Source organism: Spermophilus citellus, assembly GCF_964194105.1.
Source record: "Spermophilus citellus genome assembly, chromosome: 4".
NCBI classification, from domain to species: Eukaryota; Metazoa; Chordata; class Mammalia; order Rodentia; family Sciuridae; genus Spermophilus; species Spermophilus citellus.
In genome coordinates, this window is record NC_138185.1 from 17920158 (window position 1) to 17945105 (window position 24948).

The 24948-nt window shown below is 38.1% G+C and overlaps 1 protein-coding gene across 7 annotated transcripts in view; it reads left to right on the top strand.

The window, feature by feature from the left end:
* ZHX3 (zinc fingers and homeoboxes 3) overlaps nucleotides 1-24948 on the top strand; it is a gene marked incomplete at its 3' end in the record, with an annotated part of 121395 nt that overhangs the window by 12023 nt on the left and 84424 nt on the right. The window contains exon 1 of one of the 7 annotated variants that reach the window (XR_014021453.1): nucleotides 9696-9714. The exons of 5 other annotated variants lie outside the window; for them this stretch is intronic. Of the gene's footprint in view, nucleotides 1-9695; nucleotides 9715-24354; nucleotides 24374-24948 lie in introns of those variants that run through there. One more of the 7 variants, XR_014021454.1, reaches the window with a different exon arrangement.

Sequence of the window (24948 nt, forward strand, 5' to 3'; positions counted from 1 at the left end):
GGACATAAAGAATCATGAATCCAGGATGGCAGATTAAGAGGTTCTCTGAACTTGTTGTTTCCCGCTGTCCCATGTCTGCTGCATTCCATCGTGCCTGGTAGTGAGCTTCAGCACTGAGTGAATTGTTCTCTTGAAGATGTTGGGGGTCCATCAGCCATCAGAGGCTGGTAGTGCCTAAGCAGAAGCTGGTTGGAAGTTTGATTTGAGACTTTCTGTAATCGGATTTGAAGGAACTTCATTATGCAGAGCAAGAGAGCACAAGAAAAGTATTGAAAAACAACAGTTGTTGTTTAACCATAGTTGTGTAACTTATTCAAAAACTTATACACATAACTAATTTACATAAACCTCCTTTATCCCTTACTTAAACCTTCTTGATTACTTAGTCACATAGACTCTCCTATCTAGAAACACAATTTTTTTCTATTAGTTCCATACCTAGAACCTTTTAGTTTCTCTCTTTTTTTTATCTACTAACCTCCTTTTGTTCACATTTTGAAACAATACTTGTAAACTTTTTAAATTTAAGCAGAGTTAACATTTTATTAGGGCCTTTTTTGAACACCTAGAGAAACTTATAAGTTTAATTTTAAAGACATCTTTACTTTTATCTGTTTACCCAATCTAAATTGAACCATTTGAATCACGTGAATCAAAGATATTTGGATCCATTTTTTAAAATTTTTTTTATGAGCGCTCCTCATCTGTTAATTGTCATATCACTGCAGGATATATGGACATACACACATACAGACATACCGACATACAACACATAACAAGAGTAACACATAACACAAAAGGCCTTGCAGCTTTCTCAGGTGAAATCTCTTTGCAATGTTTAAAAAAACTCCAGTTGATCAAAAATAGAACTTATCAGAAAAACATTAGCTTGTCTGTAGAATAAAAATCATGAGCTCAAAAAAACATAGAATCTAAGAAAAGGCAAAAGTCCTAGAAAAAATTGACCGGCCAGTAATTAGTAAATGCCATACAATTTACTCTTTGGTTTAATCTAGTTTGAGTTCAGGTAAAAGACACCTTTACTTTTTTTTTTTTCTTGGGCCTCAGATCTGTCTCCTACTAAGTGCTCCAGGCTTCTTCTATTTGCATATCAACTTAAGTCCTGGCTGAGGTCTGGAAGGAACTGGGAAAACTGGAATTCTGAGCAGAAACCTCATGCCTAAGGCATTTTAACCATAAATCATAATTTCCAGGTTTGGATGTTGAAAATTATGATACAAATTTAAGATACAATTCACAAAATTTCATCTTTATATCTTCCTACACTAGAAAAACTTGCTCACACAAAACTGAAAATAGGATCTTAATAATATAAAAGCTACCACAGAAGAAATTCCTTCAGGATCATTAAGCTACTTTCTTTGTTCTGAAGTTTCTAAAGTAGTATTAAGTTACATTAAATCTGCCTAAAAAATTTTAGAAAGAACCACACACTACCATGCATATCTGAAATTAAGCTTTGAAAATTCCCAAGACTGTTGCTAATTAATGTCATTTCAATAAGCCAGACCAACGTTTTAATTCAACACTTTTTTCCTAAATCTTACACACAGAGAAACAGATACCAAATCATAATTTACTATCCTTGCCCAAATCAATGCACTGTATACCTAGTGAAATCTCCTTAGGCTACCCAGTTCAAAAATTGATGAGAAAAAATAAAGCTAAATGATTGGGAGTTACTTGCCAACTCGGAAGTAGAGTTCTTTAATTTTCTGTCCTAAGTATTTAAGTTTTCTAGCATGAACTATCTGAAATCTCAAACAATTACTTAAACCCAACTTTTAACTGTAAGATTGTGCAATGCTTTAGAAACCCATTCAGATACCAGATTGTTACAAAAAAAAAAAATCACATTTAGCCAAGATCATCCCCAAGAAACAATCTATGATAACATTTAAACCAGGCCGGATAAGAGAAAAATCTCCAGGTTTTTAACTTCATTTAATTATGACTCTTATCAGTGGCACCTTAGATTTCCCATGAGTGGACCAGATGTTTTCTTGAAGGGGGAAGGGGTTTGTACTTTGATCGGCCCAAAATATTTTTTGATTTTTTTTTTTCCTCTAAAAATGTCTCTCTTAGCAGCTTAAGGAACACAGCACATTTTAAACATTGGGGCGGTAAAACAGACTATTGAAAGTTATCTATGCTTCTTAGAGAACCTGGGCAGAGTTTACTAATTATCTTATGTCTTTTTCAGTCCTACAACTTGAATTGCTAACATTTCTAACCTGAGAAAGAAGGGGAGCATCCAGGAGGAATGGATGCGGGGTTGGGAGTGTTGTGTAGCCCATAAGGAGGCAAATGTGATTGGGGCTTTCCCTCAGTGCCATTCATCTACTGATCACCCTAGATACCCCTGGGGGCTGTCGGGAGGGGGCTCAAGAGAAAGGACCTTAGGAATACGTCTGAGGGTAGCCCAGACCGGAATTCCGCAGTTGTTCCAAACTCTTTCCTCCACCTCCACCTCCACGCATCCAAGGCAGACCGGGATTCAGGACACTGTGTACTCACGCCAATTGCTCTCTGGGCCCAGACAGAAAAGTTGGAAGCGGCTTTGGCAGAACCCAACATGCCTGCTCTGTATTGAACAGGTGATTGAGAGCTGCCTAGGCCGGGAAACCTCTCACCCGAGTCTTGGAAGAGTGGCGGCTGCACTAATTGCGTTTAAGTAGCCGTCGGGTGCCCACCTTACCTCCAGAAATAAAGAGAGAGAAAGATGCACCTCAAACAGACATGGGGTGCGTGCACTTACCTCGGTGTAGAATCTCGGTCTGGGACAGAATTTATGACTGAAAGTTTGGCTCCCATCCCCAAAGTCAATTAATGTCAATTTAATAATGAGGACAGGGTATTGAGAAAAGTTAAAGTGAGATCTCAAAGTTCTTAGATCCCCAGCAGGCATTTCTATTTGCATTCAAGCCGATTACGGGAGGGAAAGAAAACATTGCTTTCCTAGTCTCAGTGTTTAGCCTTAGATGGAATTTATCACCCGCCTTGGGCTGGACAGGACAGATCCGCCATACCGCCAATGGTCAAGGGTGAGGCTCAAGGGAGTTGTTATTGATTGTCCCATGTTAGTTTTCGTCGGTAGGAGGAAATAGAGAGTCAAGAGGACAGACACAAAAGAAAGTGGTACCGAATGAGCGCTGCGCGTTTCTGGCACAAACCGAAAGTATCTGACGGCTTAAGGGGAGCCGGCACTTCCCCTTTACTCACTTACAGAATTACAGAAACAGTGTATCCTTTGGAAACACTGGGGGTCCCAAAAAAAAGAGAAAACGGACCCTTCTGACCCCTGGGACGTCTCCCAGGGGGGCAGGGGAGAAGTCCGAGTTCGTCAACTCCTTCTCAAGCTGCCTCAGAATACGGAGCGATCATGCGTAATCGTACAGTCGCTGCGCCACACCACAGACATAGACACGACACGACACAATAGCTCGAGCTGGCCAGCTTACCTCCCAGTGATGCCGAGAGTCCCTCCGGACAGGGATCTGGACGGGGGGGGGGGGATGGGATCTCGGTGGGACCTCCAAAATGAAAGACCCTCAGACCCTCAAATCCCCCGTCCAAAGGAGAACTACGTGTCACACTGGCTGCAAAAGCAAGAGGCAAGTTTATTAATACACAGGCGCCTGCGGGTGCACAGCCAAACCTCAGCCGAAGCTTTGGTGTACTGGCACACCGGGCTTTGGGGTACAGTTCTTTTATAGGGAGAGGGGAGCTGTTTCCCGCCTAGCACACTAACAGGTATCTCATTGGTTCTTTTGAATCCAGCATTAGGGTAAACTTGCTTTTCACTATACGTTCTTGGAAAACCTACAGGGTTACATTCCATTCTCAAGCATGTCCTGAGATATGGGTGCAGTGCTCTTTCTCAACCGGTTATATGGTAAGCTCATCCGGTACTTGTGCCTATTTATTGCATACTTTTACTTTCGCAACAAGGCCTCAGGTTATGGGGCTGGAGTCTTTCAGTCAACCTTAACTTTTTTTGCAGGAATAGCTAATGGAGAGTTTCTACTACCCTGTAGTTAATGCCATAGTGTTTCCACATACAGTATTTAGACTAAATACCATTAATATTTTACTAATTCTAATGCTTATTAATACTAAATAAGAAAACCAGATAGTTTTGGGTGCCTAGGGATACTTAGTCATCACTATAGAAATGTAAATTTAACACATAACTGTTCTTATTTCACAAAACAATTCTTCTGGATACATGGTATATAAACAGAAACAGTACAAAAATCGATGTAATTCGGATAATCTAACACATGCCATAGTATTATAGTACAGATATATATATATATATATATATATATATATATATTTTAATGTTTATTTTTTCTTAGTTCTCGGCGGACACAACATCTTTGTTTGTATGTGGTGCTGAGGATCGAACCCGGGCTGCACGCATGCCAGGCGAGCGCGCTACCACTTGAGCCACATCTCCAGCCCCTATAGTACAGATATTAATGTGGACAATAATTGTCCTGAAAGAAAATGTATTCTTTGTAAATTGAAGGTGATATTTATACTTTTTGCAGGTTTTGAACTACAAGGTTCTTTTCTGGTTTTGATCTTTTGTTGTTTTTATGATTCCTCTTACCTGAAGAACTAAGATATTTCATTGTAGATATTTTCTCTAGCAACCAAGACAAGACCCTTGCTCTTTTAAAATCTCAGTGTACTTGTAAAATGTGACCTTTTCTTTGCTATGTCAATTTCATAGGGTTGTTGAGACATTCAAAGAAATTATTGGCACAGATGTGCTTCTATCTGTGTGGATGGTCTTCAGTCAATTATAGGTGTTGTGGTCATGTAAATCTGACAAGGGCTGTGTCTTTTTTTTTTTTTAAAGAGAGAGTGAGAGACAGTGAGAGAGGGAGAGAGAGAGAGAATTTTAATATTTATTTTTTAGTATTTGGTGGACACAACATCTTTGTTTGTATGTGGTGCTGAGGATCGAACCCGGGCCGCACGCATGCCAGACGAACGCACTACCGCTTGAGCCGCATCCCCAGCCCCAAGGGCTGTGTCTTGATTTATAACATAATCCTTGTTCAAGTCCTAATTTTTCCCTATCATGATTTAGTGCCTCATCCATCCTGTCATCCCATTTCATTTAAGAGCATCTCATTTTATGCCACAGTGGCCATAAGTCAAAACTGACTGAGCTTCTGTGGTGTGTCATGCCTGTCTGCAAGATGCTGGGTCAGAGGGTGAGACCTTGTCTCCAGGGATGTCTGTTCAAGTGGGGGATGAGTCTAAGACTGTAACACCAATTCTTGCCTGAATTTATAGCTGCTGACCTGCCCTACAAATTTCAGATTTGTCAGCCCCTACAATTGCATGAGTCATTTCCTTAATATAAACTTTTTTGGGTGTGTATGTACGTGTGTGTGTGTGTGTGAGTGTGAGTGTATATATTTGTACACACATGAGCACAAACACACACTTACACATATTGGTGTGTTTCATATTGGTTTTGTTTCTCTGGAGAATGCTGACTGATACAGTACTCAATCAGTGTTTTCATTGTCACTGTATAAGGGATATATATAGATATAGATATAGATATAGATATGGTGCTCATTGTGGTTTTAACCATGATGAGTTTGAGATACCTATGGAATCTGGGTTTAAATACTAGCAGGTAAACATTGCCAGGACATGGAGGGCTCACATGAGTGGTTTGGACAGGAGATATATCAGTGTAGGAGTCACCTGTGTGCAGTTGCCAGTTGAAACTATGTTTGAGGTGTGATTTCAAACAGAGAGATCTGAATATATAAGGTAAGAGGAAGTATAAGAATAAAACCTCAAGATACATCAATATTTAGGGGGAAGTGAAGGAAGAAGCCTTAAAAGGAGACCAAAAAGGCGTAGACACACACAGGAGGAGGATCAGGAGAGTGGGGACATGGAAATCAAGGCAGAGGGAAATTTCTAGGAGGAGGGGTACCAGCAGTGTCAAGTGCCATAAAAAATAAGATAAATGTTCAAAATTATCCAGAAATTTAGCTCCCAGGAGGTATTGTTAGAGGTGACTGTTTCAGTGTCCCACATTACAGTGGATGGAAGAAAATTGTGATGATGAAGTGGAGATGTGTGTTTACTGCTGCTGCTTCTTGAAGGAGCCTAGCCAAGAAGTATGAGGATAAGAAAGGGCAGTGGACTTCCTGAGGAAAGGATGAGAGACCAAGGAAAGGAAGATTTAGAGACCAAGAAAAGAAAGATCCAGAATAAAGGAAAACATGTTTTATCCCTAGCACTGAGAAAAAAAAAAGAAGGTGACATGCTTAAGGGACGGCCAGTAGCACTGCCAGAGGAGGTATGTCTTTTCCATTTGATGGTGTGGGAAGAGATAAGGCTACTTGGGGTCACAGAGAACTCTATAGAAGGTAAGGGGTTGGAAGTTTTGCTCTCGAAAAAGCTTCTGTTTTCTTTGTGAAGTGAACTTTTGGCACCAACTGATAGCTGGGGGAGTGGTACAGTAAGGTCTTTGAAGACAGTGGAAAGGTATCAATTACAGCTGTGGAGCTAGGAAGTGGGAGTCGATTCTTGTTCCCCATTATTTATCGGATGAAAGCTATATTACACAGTCTGGTGATTATAAAGACCTCCATATTTTTTTTTAAATCTGTCTGCCCAAACTACCTACCCTTGTTTCATTCCAGCATTTTTGGACTTCAGGCAAGAGTTTCTCTTATGTAGTACTAAAATGTGGCTTTGAGAGACCAGATGCTGTAGCAAAAATACCACAGACTGAGTCGGGAGTCCTGTGGCCTAGTTTTGGCTTCTCCATTTAGTAGCAACTTATATCTCTAAGTCTGTTTCTTCATTTTGTAAATAATTTATAGAATAACATCAGTAAGTGATGATGAAGTGTCAAATGAGAAAACATTTTAATGTTCTTTGAAGAGGATAAGTAATATATAACTAATATATAAACACAGGTATTGTCATAAAGCCATGTCTAATCCTAGCTCTCTCTCTCTCTCTCTATATATATATATATATTTAAAATTTTTGGTACTGGGGATTGAACCCTGGGGGGACTTTACCACAGAGCTACATCTCTAGTCTTTATTTATTTATTTATTTCAAGACAGGTTCTTACTGAGTAGCTAAGGGTCTCACTGAGTTGTTGAGTCTGGCATTCAATCTGTGATTCTTCTGCCTCAGCCTCCTGAGTCACTGGGATTACAGGCATGTGCCACTGTGTCCAGCATTTCCTACCCCTTCTCTCCTGCTGTCTAAATTCAGCCTGTATTGTATAGAGAAACACTAACTACTATAATAGACAGACCCTGCTGAAATCTAAGAGGCCTAAAATAGCAGACACTTCCATGCTTGTTTATAATCCAATCAACTGGGGTAGAGAAGACCTAGTTTGATGGATCTCTGCTGTCTTCAAACCATGGTTTCTAAGGTTGCTCTGGGTGTCAATGCTGGGCAGCAGGATGGGGTAAGAAATTGAGAATGGATGGTTGTGTGGGAGGCTGTTATATACCAGGCCTAGGAAGGGAGCTAGTGAATATGGCTACAGGATAGATGGTTACTAGATGAGAGATGAATTTGGATGTGTTTGTATATTCTCAAAGAGCAGTAGAATCCAGGAAGAGTGAAGCAGGACCTGTGCAGCTTCAGGGCGAAATGGAGAAGGCACTCTTTGTGCCTCGATGGCCAGGGATTGGGAAGAGCCTAGGACTGGTAAAGGCAAGTGATGTCTGAGGTGGAAGAGGGGTCACAGGTTAGGGAAGATGTGGGTGAGAACTATGGCCTTTACCTCCCTTCCGAGGTGAGCTTTCTAATAGTAGTGGAGGTAGATGCCATTTACCTTTTTTAAGAAAAATGATGAGGTAGTGTCTTGACAAAGGCCATATAACAGGCAGTAAAAAAATGATCAAGGGCCTATGTGTTTGGACATCAAAGTCCCAGGTGATGAGAGCCAGAAAATATCCTACCTGGAAGACTGGAAAACCAGGATTCTGAAGGAGTTGAATTGAACCCCTGGGCATCAGGTGAAAGAGGACCTTTATGATGACCTGCTCCTTTGTAGGAAATTGTCCTTTGGCTGCTTGGTGGGACAGCAAGAAAGGAGCATTTCTAGGCAGAGGGAACAGCTTAAGCAAGGATTCTAATGCAGAAATGTGCTTAGAAGGTTTAAGGACTGAAAGAAAGCCAAGATGGTACATAATAATCAGGAGGGAGAGGTGATGAGAAGATGCAAAAGAGTAAAGTAGGACCTAGATCATCCAAGAACTTACACACCATGGCAGGGGTTGGATTTTATCCTAAGGGCAGCAGGAAGCTATTATGCCTTTTGTGTGGGAGGTAAAATGGTCTGATTTATAATTTTAAAAGAAGAAGGACCAATTGTATGAAGAGTGGGTGGAGGGGAGGCTAGAGTGTAAATTGAATGTAGGGGGTGAGGTGAAAGGAAGAATTCAAGAGAATACGAGAATCTGGAGCTCAGAGCAGAAGTTCAGACGGGAAAATAAAATTTGATCCTGTGTTTCCTGTTAGCTCACTCCCTGTTCTAAGCCAAGCTTTCTGTGAGTAGCCTTATCCATGCTCTCTACTTCCTTACCTCCTGCAGTTCAACCCTCTGTGCTCTGGCCTCTGTCATTGCCACTTCCCTGAAATGTCTTGGGCAAAGGGCATCCAAGGTCCTTTGTGGTTTAGCTAAGACTAGGCCTTTCACTCTTGCCTGACTTGACTTGCATCCATTTACCCTGTGAGCCATTCCAGCTTTGAAATGCTTTCCTCTTTAGCTCTTCTGTCTCTATGGTTTTTTTCTGGTCATCAAGTCCTCAGGCCAACCCTGAAATGACAGCATTCTCCAGGCTTCTTACCTTAATCCTCCTGGGTTTTCTCTGTGTCCCTCTGTAGAGAATGAATCCTCTCTCTTCGTGAAGCCAACACCCACTTGCCTTTCCAGCTTCATTGCCGGTCCCCCCTCCTCCAGAAAGCCTTCCCTGACCCTTTAGACTGTGAGAGATGCCACTTCTCCTCCTTTTCCACTTCTCCTGGAGCATAAATGGACACCTTTGTGATAACATTTAACACCCTGTTTATGTCTTTGTTTCCCCAGCTAATAGTGCTTGAAGGATAGAGTTACAACAAAACATTTGGTAATCTAGGACAAAGAGTGCTTTCTGTAGTTCAGGTGAAAGCCACACTCTATCGTGAAGGCATCTACACCTGATTGTATATCTTTTAACAGAGCATTCATTTCTCACAGGGTCTGAAGGCTGGAATTCAAGTATAATGTCTTCTGTGAACAGAATTAACTTAACTCAAAATAATGAGTAATCGTCTTCATCTTCTGAAAGGAAATAAAATGATTTTAAGAATCTGAATTGCTTCCCAAGAGCTTCTAAAGACCTGCCTTTCTTGCCTGGTAATTTGGATCTCCACTCCCCTCACTCCCATTCCAAAGCCTGTTACATGTGTCTCATATTTAGTGATTTCACAATTCTGGGTTTGACTTTACAATTGTCTCCATGGTGAAGAGCACTAATGTTCTCCTGTGCTGCATTGTGATAGCTGCGGAGGGCAGTGCGGAGGCTGAAGGAAAGATGAGCTTCTGCTTTTGTCTCCTTCCCTCCTGCTGACCAGCTCACAGTGGTGAAGAAAAAGGAAGAGAGTTGTAGAGCCTGTGCAGTATACATTTAGGTACATGAGTTACATGTTTAGATTTTCAGTAAGGTTTGTGATGGCTGATGTCACTAAACTCTCATGCTTGTCTTTCAGCTCTTTTTCTACTCTTTTGAATCCTTTTTTTTTTTCTTTCAGTTCTAAACCTACTCTGTCTTTTTTGGCAGGCAGAACAAAGAAAATAAAATGTTGAATCACTTTCTTCCCAGTGGCTATGATTTTCAGAATTTCTCGTTTTTTTTTTTATGTTTAATTTTCTGAGCCTAACAGTAAAAAAGTAATGATGCCTTTGACTAAATGAAATTCTAAGCATCATTACTCAAAATAATGCATCAGATTGTACTTTTGCATTCTTAATGTAGTATTGGGTAATTATTTTTAAGAAAATTGTTTGTTACAATTATCATAACTAGAATACCTCTCAAATGGAATAAGAATACTGATGTGTATGTATTAGTGGACTAAGTTTGAGCCTTCATATTGCTCTCTTGAGGGGTTACTGCTATCTTGTGAAGAATTCTGGTACATATAAGCCGCATTCTGTCGATTCCCACTTACGTTTACTTCTGGTGTCCAAACAAGACATTAGGATTGCAGATGCTCAGGGAATGACCGTAGAAGTTTCCAATGTGTCTACTGGTGATATGCCAATTCCTCTTCTCATATGGAGAACCTTTTAGTTAGCTCAAGAACATTCTTTTTTAACGGAAATAACAGTCTGTGTCTTGGGACTTTTGACCCACTGGATATACAGAGTTGAGTCTTTTGCACCATATACAATATATACAACCCTTCAAATACCTACAGAAAGCTGTCATCATCCCTTTTATCTCAAGTCTTTCTCTTCAGGCTCTGAATCCCTGGTTTCTTCAGATGTAATTTTTTTTCTTTATTCTATGTATTGTGCTTCTAATAGGTTATCCTAAGGTTTCTTTAGCTTTTTTCTGGTGGCTCAATCCCTTGTTGAATTTACTCTTGATTGAAACCCACCCTCACTGAACTCCACTCAGCCTAGGTTTTCAAGTGTCTATTTAACAGTATATTTTTATTTCAGTGTTTTTCTAGCATAGTTTTCCAGTTATGTTTTGATACATTTAGTAATACTGTAATATATTTCCAAACAAAGGTTTTTAACTCCTGGGGTGCCAAAAATGCCAGTAAAGCCCTAACATTTGATTTCTTGCTAGAGGAGACTTAGCCAACTTCAGCTGGATCTGATGATGAGACATCATTGAACTCTTACAGCGAGCCAGTTGCTATGCCAAGGATGGTCACACATGTCATCAATAGTAGTATAACTGACCTCATTTTACTGAGGAAGAAATGGAGGCATAGAAAGGTTGGGAGTTATTCTACATTTTATACAGCATGAGCTCTTAATATGCTGCTACACTGCTGCTTATATCTAGCTTCTGGGTAAAACTCCATACAACTCCCTTCTCTTGTGATATACTCTTACAGAGAGTATTTAGCTCTCTGGTTTTTTAAATTAAAACATAAATTTTAAAAAGTCAAATTGGGTGATTCCTTTTAACTTACAGGGACACATAGAAGAGCCCTCTCTGTACATGGTGGGTACTGACAGAGCTAAGATCTTCAGCTCTCTTTAGTAAAAAGGATTAAATCTCTGAGTTCTTTGGTCCTGGGATTACTAGGGCCACCCCAGAAAGTCCATCTTACACGAGAAAAAGTCTGCAACATCATGGTAGGGGAGATTAAACTAGGAAGAATATTCCCTTTAACTTGTCTTTGGGAAACTTTGAGCACAAAATGGGAGAGAGTATTGCTGTTGTAGTTGCCTGTTTTCAGTTCTGGCTTTTTCTTCCACATTTGTCCTTAGTGGGCCTCAGTTTCCTCACTTCTTCTGGGAGTTAGGAGCAAGGGCAAGGTATGGGGGTTGGTTATCCGCATCCTTTTGCACTCCGTCAGAGGTTAAAATAGCACTAGCCCTTTTGTTTTGGAGAATCTACTCTTGTGCTGTTTCCAGACATTTTGCTTCAAACAGTTGGCACTGTTAGAGGATGGGGCATTTGGGAAGCTTCTGTGTTTCCCTTTCCCAGTCCCTAAAAGATTGTACATTGAGCGCCATTTTGAGAGAAAGCTGGGTCTTGTTGACTGAAATTGGACTAAAGATTTAAAATATGGTGATGGCCCTGAGGGTTTAGAGAAAGGTGGGGAGTTCATCTGGAAAATATTAGACATAAGAACCATGCAATTTCAAAAGGGAAGAACTCGAGTGTGTGTAGATTATTTTCATATTGTGGATGTGGAGAATTCGAACCCAGAGCTTTTGGTCTTGAGTCACCTCAGTGCTAGTGATCTTGCTGGTGACAGATAATAGTTAGATGTTACTCATATCTTTCACAATAACCCATGCCAGAAAGCTACATTTCATGGCGTTGCTGGGAGAACAGGGGCGGACTGAAACAGAGCTGCAGTATATTTTTTTCTTCACATCTGTGAACTTGAGAAGAAGGAAAAAGAAGAGGGAAAAAAACTCAACTTGGCATGAGTGATGTGAAGTGAGATCAAATAAGGTGAAAAGCAAAACAGAGTCCAGAAATTTAGTTTTCCTTTTACTCAAAGTTCATGGGCGGCTGCTGAACAAAGTCCTTTTTAGCTTCCACAAATGTTAAGCACTTTTCATAACATGAATGTCATTATCTTTACTTTTGGTTGTTTATAAACTTAAAGAGCTTTATAAAGGACAAAGAATCAATTGAACATAAAATCAAACTGTCACCTTGTCATTTCTTGCTAATGTATAAACTCTGGTACTTAAAATGAGTTATAATTATTTTGGATCCTGATAACATTCATTATAAAAACATTTATTGAATAGTCAATAGAAAGTAGAAATTTTAAATAAAAATGAATCCTAATGTGCCAGAAAAGAAACTTCAAATTTTTGTTTTTTTCATAATTTATGTTCATATGCATGATTTTTATTTTTTTTATTTTTATTTATTTTTTTTTTTAGAAATTAACAGTTCATGGGTTTTATTTTTTTTAAAGAGAGTGAGAGAGGAGAGAGAGAGAGAGAGAGAGAGAGAGAGAGAGAATTTTTAATATTTATTTTTTAGTTCTTGGCGGACACAACATCTTTGTTTGTATGTGGTGCTGAGGATTGAACCCGGGCCGCACGCATGCCAGGCAAGCGCGCTACCGCTTGAGCCACATCCCCAGCCCGTGATTTTTATTTTTATTTCATTTATTTCTTGTGGCACTGGGGTGGAACCCAAGGCCTCATGCATGCTAGGCAAGCATCTGCCATTGAACTACATTTCCCACTCTTGTTTTTTTGAGATGGTGTCTTGCTAAATTGCCCAGGCTGGTCTCGAACTTGAAATCTTTCTCCCTCAGCATCCTGGGTTCATAGGTGTGCACCATCATGCCTAGATCACATGTATGATTTTTACATGTCTGTACGAGTTTGTGGGGACTTTTTTTTACTTATTAAGTATTTTTCCTTATTGCTATATAACCTGAACAATTATTTATAAGAGCTTATTAGTTGATCTTAAACATTCTCCTGCTTATTGGATATTATGTTTTATTATTTCTGCTTCATTCCATAAAAAGTATTGGTTGTTTTGTTGAACATTCAAGTGGTTTATATACTATGTTTCTTTATAAATATTATTTATTTGTATCTTCAGATATCTAGTTCCCCTACCCTTTTTTCTCTTGTTCTTTCTGTATGTTGGAAGGGAATTGTTATTTTTTTAGCATAATTTCAGGAGTAGGATGATGAACAACTCTGAAGCTACATCAAGGAATGTGAAAATAGTAGCTTTAGAGGGGTAATGGTACAATTGAAATGAGTCATTTGGCAGAGTTGCTTAAAATGTTAATGTGGATTTTTATTCAATCTTAGGTTTTAAAAAAACATTGCTAAAAGGGAAATTAGATATCATTTACATACATACACAAAATTTAGTGGATACACTAAGTTGTGGTTAGTTTTAAAAAATTTTTCTAAGCTAAATTAAATGTAATATAATGCTAAACAAATCTTATATTAATGATATTGGTCCTAATTATTCTCTAACCCTGTAGTATTTGCATTGTCCTGCTAGTTCCCTCTCTTAACCCATCCTTCCCAGCTCTAGGGAGCCCAGGCAACACTATCTGTTAACTCTGGTACAAAGCTGTAGTCCTCTGGGCAGAAGAGGCTTCCTTGTTTGTTGCCCATGTCTGTCTGCTCACTGGCCATTGGCCGTAGTTCTGTTTTCTGGAACAACAGACAGATTTCTTCCACTGGGCAGGAAACATCAGAAAATCAAAGAGCAGTTCTGATTTTTACTCTCCATGTCCTTAACTCCTGGCATAGTGCCTGGCACATAGCAGATGCTCAAAAACACATTTGTAGAATGAAATGTCTTGAAAGAGTCCTTCAAATGTGTGAACACTATGATAATGTCCCCAGTTAATCACTACTTCTTCTGGTTTAATGTCCTCCAGTTCAGTTACTGTCCTCATGATAGAATCTTCTGATCCCTTTACCTCCTTGTCCCTCCCCATTGCTTGTGGCCACAGTTTGCTGTCTATTGCTTTTAGAGTATATAGCTAGATTTATAGCCATTTCTTCAGAAGTTGTCTAATTCACAGTAATGTATTCAAGTATGCATTACTTTTTTTAAAAGTAGATCCATGGTTGCTTTTATAAAATATATATAATTTTATAAAATATATGTAATTTTTTTTCATGATCTTTTGAAAAGCTAAGTCCCCTCCAAGAGGTGTTTGTGCAGTTGTTTCCTTCTAGATTAGTGTTAACTTGGGATTTGATGAGGGCTTTTAAGTATTCTCATGTTAATTGTGAGTTAAAAATGAGAAACAGGAGGGCTGGGGTTGTGGCTCAGTGGTATAGCAATTGCTTAGCATGTGTGAGGCCCTGGGTTTGATTCTCAGCACCACATATAAATAAGTAAAATAAACATATTGTGTCCAACTATAACTAAAAAATAAATATTAAAAAAAATGAGGAACAGGCGAGTCCCAAGGAGAAGCACTATAGAAACCTCTTTCCAATTTGACACTAATCCATGCTTTTCAAACTGTGATGTGCCTACATATTGCCTGGGAATTTGGTTACAAGATAGATTCTGATTCAGTGGTCTGGATGCCACCTGAGATTCTACCTTCTTGACAAGTTCTCTCTTAGGTTATGTTAATGGTTTGGGTCTCCTGAATCATAATTTAAGTAGCAAGGCAGAGTATTGGGGTAAAGTTGTTCCTGAGTGTAAATCCTTCAGTGCTTTAGCACCTACCTATGCTGGATTCATCAGTGCCCTCAGCTGATAGAATGTGATGTGGGTCCTTGCCCATATTCCAACATTCATCTCCCATCTCACTAGGGAAATGAAAACAAGAGCAATGTTGTTTTGCTAGCTTTTAAGTGAGTGTGTACCTCTCTGTGCATGTTTAGTTGGACCCTTGGTTCTAGTCAGACTAGCCGTTACTCAATGTATTTGGTATATTTTCAAGTTGCTTGTCATTTGGACACTGGGTGCTCATCATTTGAGTTATTAATCTGGTATACTTTCATATACCAGAAAGTTAGTCAAATAGACACTAAACGCATTTTTTAAAAACACTGGTTATAAAATATATTGTTACCAAAAAAATTCTTTTAAAAGAAATGTTATAGAGCATCCAGATTTTTTTAATCCATTAGAATTTGGATAAAACAGATGCATTATTAAAATTACATTCTTTTTAAAAAAATATTTTTTAGTTTTTTAGGTGGACACAATATCTTTATTTTACATTTATGTGGTGCTGAGGATTGAACCCAGTGCCTCATGCATGCTAAACGAGCACTCTACCACTGAGCCACAATCCCAGCCCTAAAGTTACATTCTTAAACTGACACTCATGCAGCTGGCAGCCCTTGACTAGATTAGTGAATGAGTTCTGTAGAACACAGGATAAGAGTGGGGAGAGGTCAGGAGCACTTGATGAATGACCCCCTTCTTTAGGCTTTTAATCTTTTAACTTAAAAATTCTTTTACCTTTCTACAGGCAGATAACACTGTAACCAAGACTTTTTGGATCATTTAAAAGAATAATTGTCAAGATTTATTTTTTTATTTTTATTTTTTAGTATTTATTTTTTAGTTGTAGTTGGACATAATACCTTTGTTTTAATTATTTATCTTTATGTGGTGCTGAGGATCAAACCCAGGGCCTCACACGTGCAAGGTGAGCCCTCTACTGCTGAGCCACAACCCCACCCTGTTGTCATGATTTAGATAAAGCATTTATACTTGCTTGTTTTGTAGCGCTCATTGTGACTTGATTAATGGGCATCTTTCTATATTAAAGGTTCCTAACTTTGTGAGAATGATGTCCTATTTCCTCAAAGCCTTAGGATGAGTAAGAAGTATTGAAAGAGAAGCCATTTTATAGCTGTAAGGGTGGCGGCCTTCTGAGCTCAAAAGTCTGTATTTATAGTTTGACTAGCATTACTCCTTCCTATATTGGACCTTTCGGGTGCAGTGTTCTTGGGGAAGGTTGGGGTGGATATAGTCACTCTCAAAGTTTACTCTTTTCTTTTTTAAGGAGAGAGAGAGAGAGAGAGAGAGAGAGAGAGAGAGAGAGAGAGAGAGAGAATTTTTAATATTTATTTTTTAGCAGACACAGCATCTTTGTTTGTATGTGGTGCTGAGGATCGAACCCGGGCCGCACGCATGCCAGGCGAGCACACTACCGCTTGAGCCACATCCCCATCCCTCAAAGTTTACTCTTACCTTGCAATTTATAGCTGGGTTCTTGCAATTATGACATATACTCAGTCATAATCCCTTAAATTTTACCTGTGTAGGCCACCTTTTCTTTTTATTTTGGATATAATAGATGTGCCCACCACCCTGGAAGCTCTTCTGCCCACTGAATGTTAAAAAAGCCTCACACTCTGTCCCCTCAGAGTCCATAAAGCCCTGAATTCCTTATTTGAAGATATGGTAGGCAGTGACATTACTGCTGGAGTTTGCTCATTCATTTCCTTCCTTTCCATGATGGGTTGTTTTTCATGGTCACCCAGGTTATGTGTTTCACTGTTCTTTAGGCTGGTCACATGCAAGTGCAGCTACAGCAGCAATAATGCTATCCCTTTAATATCTTCTTTATTATAGTAATTTTCAAATATGAATTATGAATCTCCATGAACTTACCATGAAACTACAACAATCTCAATATCTATCTTAGCTTGTTTCATTCACTTCCTACTCAGCTTTATTCTTCTCCTCAACCATCACCATACGCGCCTCCCCCCTCACTCTGTCTCCCAGTCTTTTGAAGCAAATCCCAGATATTCCATCATTTCATCCATAGTACTTAATTATGTAAGATAACAAAATATTCTAAAATTGTTTTGTGTTGAAATATAATAAATAAAAATCAACATAAGCATAGAGCCTGGTGAATTTTCATAATTCAAGTGATTTGATATAAGCAACACCCAGATCAAGAAGCAGGACAGTACTAAATCTCTTTTGATGAATTATTGAGGCTTTTATACTATATTTACAATTTAATTAGACAAACAGAAGTAAATTTTTATTTCAAATCTATAAAACAGCTTTACTATAACCCTGCTTAAAAAAATTCTCAACAAATTCCAAAGTATTAGTCTCATTGGGTTGAGTACCTCATTGCCATGGATTAAAATGTTCAAGTAATTCTAACTCCTAAATCCTAGAGAGTATCTTTCAAAACATATCACGAAAGTTGAATCCTATAACTAGACATTAAATTAGGAAATCCCAGAGTAGATAAATGTATAACAAAAACACAGCCTCAACACTAATAGTAATGCGACTGCTCTATTTACTGTAAAAACTAAGCGACTATGCCCACATTCAATCCAGGTTGAAAAATGAATGATTTGAATGTATTGAAATGTTTGAATTGTAGAACTTTTAAAAACCAACTATAGTGCTATTAACATATTCCCAGATAGCAATAGTTGTTGATAGTATTTAATAGTCTATATTAATTTTCTCCATCGCTCTTTTTCTTAGATGCATGCCTTACTTTTTTCTTTTGTGGTACTGGGGATTAAACCCAGGGGCATGTTGCTACTGAGCTATATTCTGAGCCCTTTTTAATTTTTTATTTTGAGATGGAGTTTCACTTGTGATCCTCCTGCCTCAGCCTTCTAAGTAGCTGGGATTACAGACATGTGTTACCACTCCTGACTTTATGCTTTACTTTTTTTTTTTTTTTTTTTTTTTTTGGTACTGGGGATTGAACCCAGGGGTGCTTAACCCCTGAGCCACATCTGCAGCCCTTTAAAAAATATTGTATTAGAGACAGGGTCTCGCTGAGTTGCTAAATGCCTTATTGCTGAGACTGGCTTTGAACTTGTGACTCTCCTGCCCCAGCCTCCTGAGCCACTGGGATTACAGGTGTTTACCACCATGCCTGGCTGTGCTTTACTTTTGATTGATAACTCATATAAAAATCATTGTAGGTTTAGAAGATTTATTACTTATCCGTCATGCTTTTATTGTTTTTATGTTACCACTGCTTTCACATGATACTTATCCTTTGTACTGCTATCAACAAACTATATATCATTTCTATCATAATTATTGTTTCTTTTTTATTGTGTCTTTGATAGAAGAAGAGATTTGAAAAATTGATCCAGCCACCCTTTCTGTCAACCAGAGGCAGTATATTTAATTTCTCTAGTTGCTTTGTAATTGAATAGCATGTTTTATTTCTTTTTTGATAGCCTGCATCAAACAATACCACAAATTGTTTAAAATATACTAAAGCTCCCCCAAAGTTATAGGTTGGGAGGAAACAAATTATTGAGTCACTGCTTATCATCCCAAACTACAACTTAGCTTTGTCTGGGGAGTCAGGATGGAAGGCCTCCAGGTGAAGAAAGTCGAGGAGAAGACACAAGAAGGGAGATGGCAACTAATATTTGCTGAGTGCTTTTCCAGTGTCCCACATGTTCACTTGGTTCTAGCTTCCCTGGAGATTTTATGTTTGGAGAAACTTTAATTCTGCCAGTATAGCCAAGTGGTTAAGAGCAATACCCTGCATTGAAATCTCTGCCCTGCCACTGCATACTAGTAGTGTGTGACCACCTGTCAGTGTCTCTTTCTTGATCAGACTCAGAGGTAACATAGCATCTGCTTCCTAGGGTTTTTGTGAGGATTAGATGAAATAAGTGTGTGAGACGTCAAGCACAGTACCTGGCACATAATCACCATTCAGTAAAGCAAACTGTTATTCATTCTTTAGTTATTTATACTCAATCAGTTACCCCTGCCCCACAACACACACACCGATTTTCTCTTTTTGAGACAGCATCTTGCTGTGTTGCCTAGACTGGTCTTGAACTCCTGAACTCAAGTGACACACCTCAGCCTTTGGAGTGCTGGGTCTACAGGTACATGCCACCCCTCCTAGCTGCAGACTTACATTTTTTTTTTTTTAAACAGGCAGGCTGTGGCGTTTTTCTGTAGCCTTTAATCATTCAAAGTTATGAAGTGGGTTTTTAATATTTATTTATTTATTATTTACTAGGGATTTAATCCAAAGGTACTTTACCACTGAGCTACATCTCCAGCCCTTTTTATTTTTTATTTTGAGACAGGGTCTCACTAAGTTGTAGAGACTGGCCTCGGATCCTCCTGCCTCAGACATGCACATGTCACCACACCCAGTTGAAGCAGGTTTTTTCAACAGCCATAATAGAATTTTGTCAAACATATGCATGCTTTCCTTTCACATTGGTCATCTTGAAAAACCTCTTACTTATTCCATATTGTTACTCAAAATATGTATGGACTTATGATTAGTTTTTAGTCTGTACGTATCTTTTTGTTAAAACTGCAACTAGAATAGAGGTGAATACCTATATAATTAAAATTAATTATTTATTAAACACATTTTCATTGACAACCTATTATCAGGCATGTTTCAGGCACTTGAAATATGCACTGAACAACAAGAGAGGGTCATTTCTCTGTGGTATTTGTAATCTAGGGGGCAAAAGGCTTTCATCAGCCCCTTGGATTTTTTTTATACCTTTATTTATTTATTTATTTTTATGTGGTGCTGAGGATCGAACCCAGGGCCTCATACATGCTAGGCGAGCGCTCTACCGCTGAGCCACAACCTCAGCCCCCCTTGGATTATTTAAATAAGTGGTCCTAACTAATACTGGTAAAACTGAAAGGAACGAGGCAAATTTTGGAATATTGGTAGACATATCCAAACCTTCTATTGGTTCAGTAAGCTCAAGATCTTGGCATATCACCCAAAAGGAAGTCAGATACTTTTTTAAAAAATATTTTTTTAATTAAGTTTACAGTAGAATGCATTTTGACATAGAGTACACAAATGGGACACAACTTTTCATTCCTCTGGCTGTATATGGTTCAGAGTTATTCCAGTAGTGTAATCATACATGTATGTAGGTAACAATGTCTCTTTCTACCAAGCTTCCCATCTCCACAACCCCACCCCCTCCTCTCACTCACCTCTACGCAACCCAAAGTTCCTTCGTTCTTCCCTATTCCCCTGCCCCACTATGGGTCAGCATCTGCTTATCAGAGAAAACTTTCAGCTTTTGGTTTTGGGAGATTGGCTTATTTCACTTAGCATGATATTCTCTAGTTCCATCCATTTACCTGCAAATGTCATAATTTCATTCTTCTTTAAGAGTCAGTAATATTCCATTGTGTATATGTGCCACATTTTCTTTATTTTTAAGTATTAACATTTATTTAAGCATATAATGTGTCAGACACATTGAGATGTTTTATTAACATGATACTCCTTTTTTTTTTTTTTAGGAAAAACTTAGAGTTTATTTTGGGATTACAAGAACAACCTAAAGTTTATTTTAGGCTCACAGTTTCAAAGATTCAGTTCATGATCAGCCAATTCCATTACTTAGGCCTCATGTGAGGCAGATTTATCCATTCATCCATTGAAGGGCATCTAGGTTGGTTCCATAGTTTAGCTATTGTGAATTGAACTGATATAAACATTGATGTGGCTATATCACTGTAGTATGCTGATTTTAAATCCTTGTGTATAAACTGGGGAGTGGGAAAGATGGGTCAAATGGTGGATTCATTCCAAGTTTTCTGAGATATCTTCATATTGCTTTCCATAGTAGTTGCACCAATTTTCAGGACAGATGCTTTATGAATAAGATGAGATACTACTGAGGGAAATACCCATTCTGTATCTAGTGTGATGGCAAAATGGCCCTTTTATGTTTATTTTTGCATAGTTTCAAGCTTTGTTACTGAATATTATAATTATGAAATTGACAAAACATTTATTGAGCTTAAGCCATTTAAATATTTAGCTGCTGGAAATAATGTATAAATATATTTCTGAAGAGGCACTGAAAATCTTTCATAAGATTTTCTAATAATCTTCTTATCTTTATAAGACCAGCTCTTTAAATTTGAATTTGAAGTAAAACAAGGATTTGCTTTATTTTCTCTGTATGACTGTGACTTTGGAGCCTCTCATTCATGAACTTGAAATCAGAGGCAGAGTTATAGTAAACAACACAACTGAAAACAAGAAATTATTGAAAATGGCTATCCACTATTAGGGTTCATTAATTAGTGTGTCTATAAAGTGTACTAATTTCTTCTAAAAAGTTTCCAAATATGTGTATCTGTTCAATTTAAACTCTTAGTATTAAATAATTGAAAATATATACAATTAAATATACAAAATTACAGAGCCCTGAAATTCAAAAGAGCTTTGAAAATAATTTAGGATAGTCACCCTTCTATTGTGAAAATGACCTCAGCTGATTTTCTGACACTTCTGGTAATGGAGAATGTCTATAGATCAGGGGTCACAGGAATATAACGTAAAGGCAAGAATTTGTCATAGGTAGGAATTTAAATTTACCTGTGGCAAATTGTACTCAGTATAATTGTTTTCCCTAAATATCACTGTGGTCTCTCTTCTTCAGGCCAGTTTCTGCCCATGAATCTATGGCGTGTTGCCCTTCCTTGTAAATTTTGGCTCTGGGTGGAGAAGTATCCTTACGTCTTTTAGTTTTCTATATTTGTAATTAATATGACAGCATATATTTTAGACTACATTTATTTAGAAAATATGTGCTAAGGGACTCTTGTGTGCCAGTTACTTTACTAGGCAAAAGGAATGATAGCACTGAACAGAAATCACTACCATCATGGAGACTTCAAGTTCATAAAGAAGTGTCTCTAAGAAAACTACAGTTAGGGCTGGGGCTGTAGTTTAGTGGACAGCACACTTGCCTCACGTATGAGGCACTGGGTTCCATCCTCAGTACCACATAAAAAAAAAAAATAAATACATAAAAGGATCTTGAGTCCATTTGCAACTAAAAAATTAAAAATAACTTAAAAAAAAGAAACTACAGTCAAACATAAAGTCCTTGCTTTTTCAAAATTTGAATTTAAAGGGCTATATACTTTGTCGCATTAGTTACAGAGTAGGTGTTTCATTACATTGTGTGATATTTTGTGCTTGATTGTACACATGAGGATTCTTAATTATCTGTTTCTGTATAATAAATGATCTTGGAAGTCAGCACCTTAAAACAGCAAACACTTAGCATCTAACAAAAATGGGCTAGGAATTTAGGCGGGGCCTAGCAGTCTTTCATGAGATAGCAGTCAAGCTGTAGGCTGGGGATGCAGTCTGGTCTGAAGTATTGACTTGGGAGAGGGAGGAACTGCCTCCAAGCTCACTAACCTGGTTGCTACCAGGCCTTCATCCTTTATTGCTGTGTCCATCTTCAAGGTTGCCTCATAACTTGATGTTGGCTTCTCCTAGGAGAAGAAGGAAAGAAAGCACCCAAGATGGAATCCATGGCTCTATATAACCTAATCTTGGAAATGACGTTCCATCACATCTGCTATATTTTATTTGTTAGAAATGAGTCAGTAAGCCCAGCCACATTCCAGGAGAAGAGGTTACACAAGGATATGAATGCCAGGAAACAGAGATCACTGGGGACTGTCTTAGAGGCTGCCTAACATGGAAGGTTAAGACATAACGTAAACAAATATAACCTGTCAGATGGTAGTAAGTTCTGTGAAGAAAAAAATGTCAACTGTGAATATTTATCATTCAGTATCAAGCCATCATTCAAGAACATGGGTGAAGTATTTTATTTTTTCAAGTAAATACTGAGAAGTTTATCATCCACTGCTCCCTGCTAAAGAATCCCTAAAAAGAAGAAGGAAGGAAGGAGTGGGATGCAAGAAGCAATTCACAATCTGTAAATTCAAAATATCTGTCTTTCCAGATTTTTTAAATGTTTTTGATAATAAATTGTGAATTTTGGTAATGGAAATGATTGCTTTCTATTTTTCTTTATACTTTTTTGCATTTTTAGTTTAAAGAGAATTTATAAGTATGCAAAGAAAGTACATCCCCTGGTGCTCTTATAAATTTTTCTTGTCTTTGTCAATGCAAGAACTCTATTAATAGTTTAAAATTGTAACAATAGTCAGCATTGATTGAGTTTTTACTCTGCACTAGGCATATTATGCTAAGCATTTTACATGTGTTATTTAAGCTTAGTAATCTTGTGAGAACTCTGTTCTATTTCACAAATGAAAAAAAAAATTGATGCTATGAAGCTGATAACTCTTTGATGTTAGTGTTAACTATTAAATAGCACAACCAGGATAACATCAGCCGTTGAGCAGCATAGTCAAAACAAGATCCCAGGGAGGACTCACCCTAGAGTGCATGCTTTTAACTGCTACACTGTTCTTCCTCTTCCTCTACCTAGTTTTTATTACTTTGTTTTGGTAAAATTATTAAAGTGCTAAGGCTTCTCTTGAAAATAATTTGATGATGATGTCTTACTGAATTTAGTATTTACAGAATTTTATAAATGGAAGGAGTCTTAATGAGCTAGTTCAGCTCCTTCATTTTATAAGTAAGGAAATGGAGACCTAGACACGTTAACTGACTTGACCAAGGTTATGAAGATAATGACAGTAATATCCAGAAAACAGATGATCTGACACCAAGGTTAGTATTATTTCCTCTAGAATATTTCTGTTTATCCTAAGAAAAAGCATTCTATTTGGAATGGCTTACGAAAAAAGTGTATTGTCCAGAGATATTTATTCTGTAAACTGGCATTCATATAACCAATACTTCTGATATAAATACTATCCATGGAAAAGAGTAGCAAATGTGACCCTGGCCTCAAGTAATTTATAATTTAATGTGGATGCAGAAAAGTGAAAGGAAATTATAATTCAGCATGTGCAAACAGAATGATCAGCAGAGGGACAGTCAACTGAGTATTTAGAGAAGGAGAAACAGGGGTAGTTAGGGAAAGTATGTTGGAGAAAGAAGCAGCTACGCTGAAGCTGGGATTACTGGCAGGAGTGTACCATCTCAGCCTGCATTGAGAACGGACAGCATAGGAGTTGGATCAAGTCTGAGGAAGAGGAGGATTCTGGTTTGGGACATGTGGAGCTTGGGAGGTAGTGGGTCATCCAAGAGCAGATGTTCAGTGGGTGGCTGGCTCTGTGGCAAGAACTCGCTGTGGGGATAGTTGGCATGTGAGGCAGGGCTTGAAGCAACTAGAGCAGAGATCAGAACAGGACAGTGAGGGGTCTGGGAGTAGGAGAGTTTAGGACAGCATGCAGCCTGGTGCCTTGTAAGTACTAAATGTTTACAAATTCATTTATTTGATCAACAACTCTATTCCTTTTAAAATAATTACATAATAAGTATTCCTTATTTGGTGATCAAAACATTATGAAGCAAGTACGATTTTCTCATTATTCCCGGGAGGCTTTTCTATTACAAAGATTGGGAAGTGGAAGCTTTGTGTAATGGTCTTTCTTTTTTTTCCTTCCTTTTAAAAGTTATGTAAGTAACATACACATACTTGTGATATCCAAAAATATGAAAGCATAGCGTATTTTTTTTTTTACTTTCTCCTTACCCTCTTTCTACCAAAGACCTTTGTAAAATGTCTTTCCATTTAGTGTTCCTAAGAGAAGCTGAGATCTAAACAGTCTGAGTTAGAAATTGGAGAATGTGATTCCTCATGTTTGTCTTCAATTCACAGTGCTTAATGTTTAGTGGTTAATGTTGAGTGGCTCCCTAGAAAGAGGTACAAGCCTTTGCCCTTAGTGGTAGGCAAACTTGATTTTATAGAAAGTTATTCAGCTTCTTATTTAGTGAAAAGCTGAAGTCCTCCATTATGAACTTCAGATGAAGAAAAGG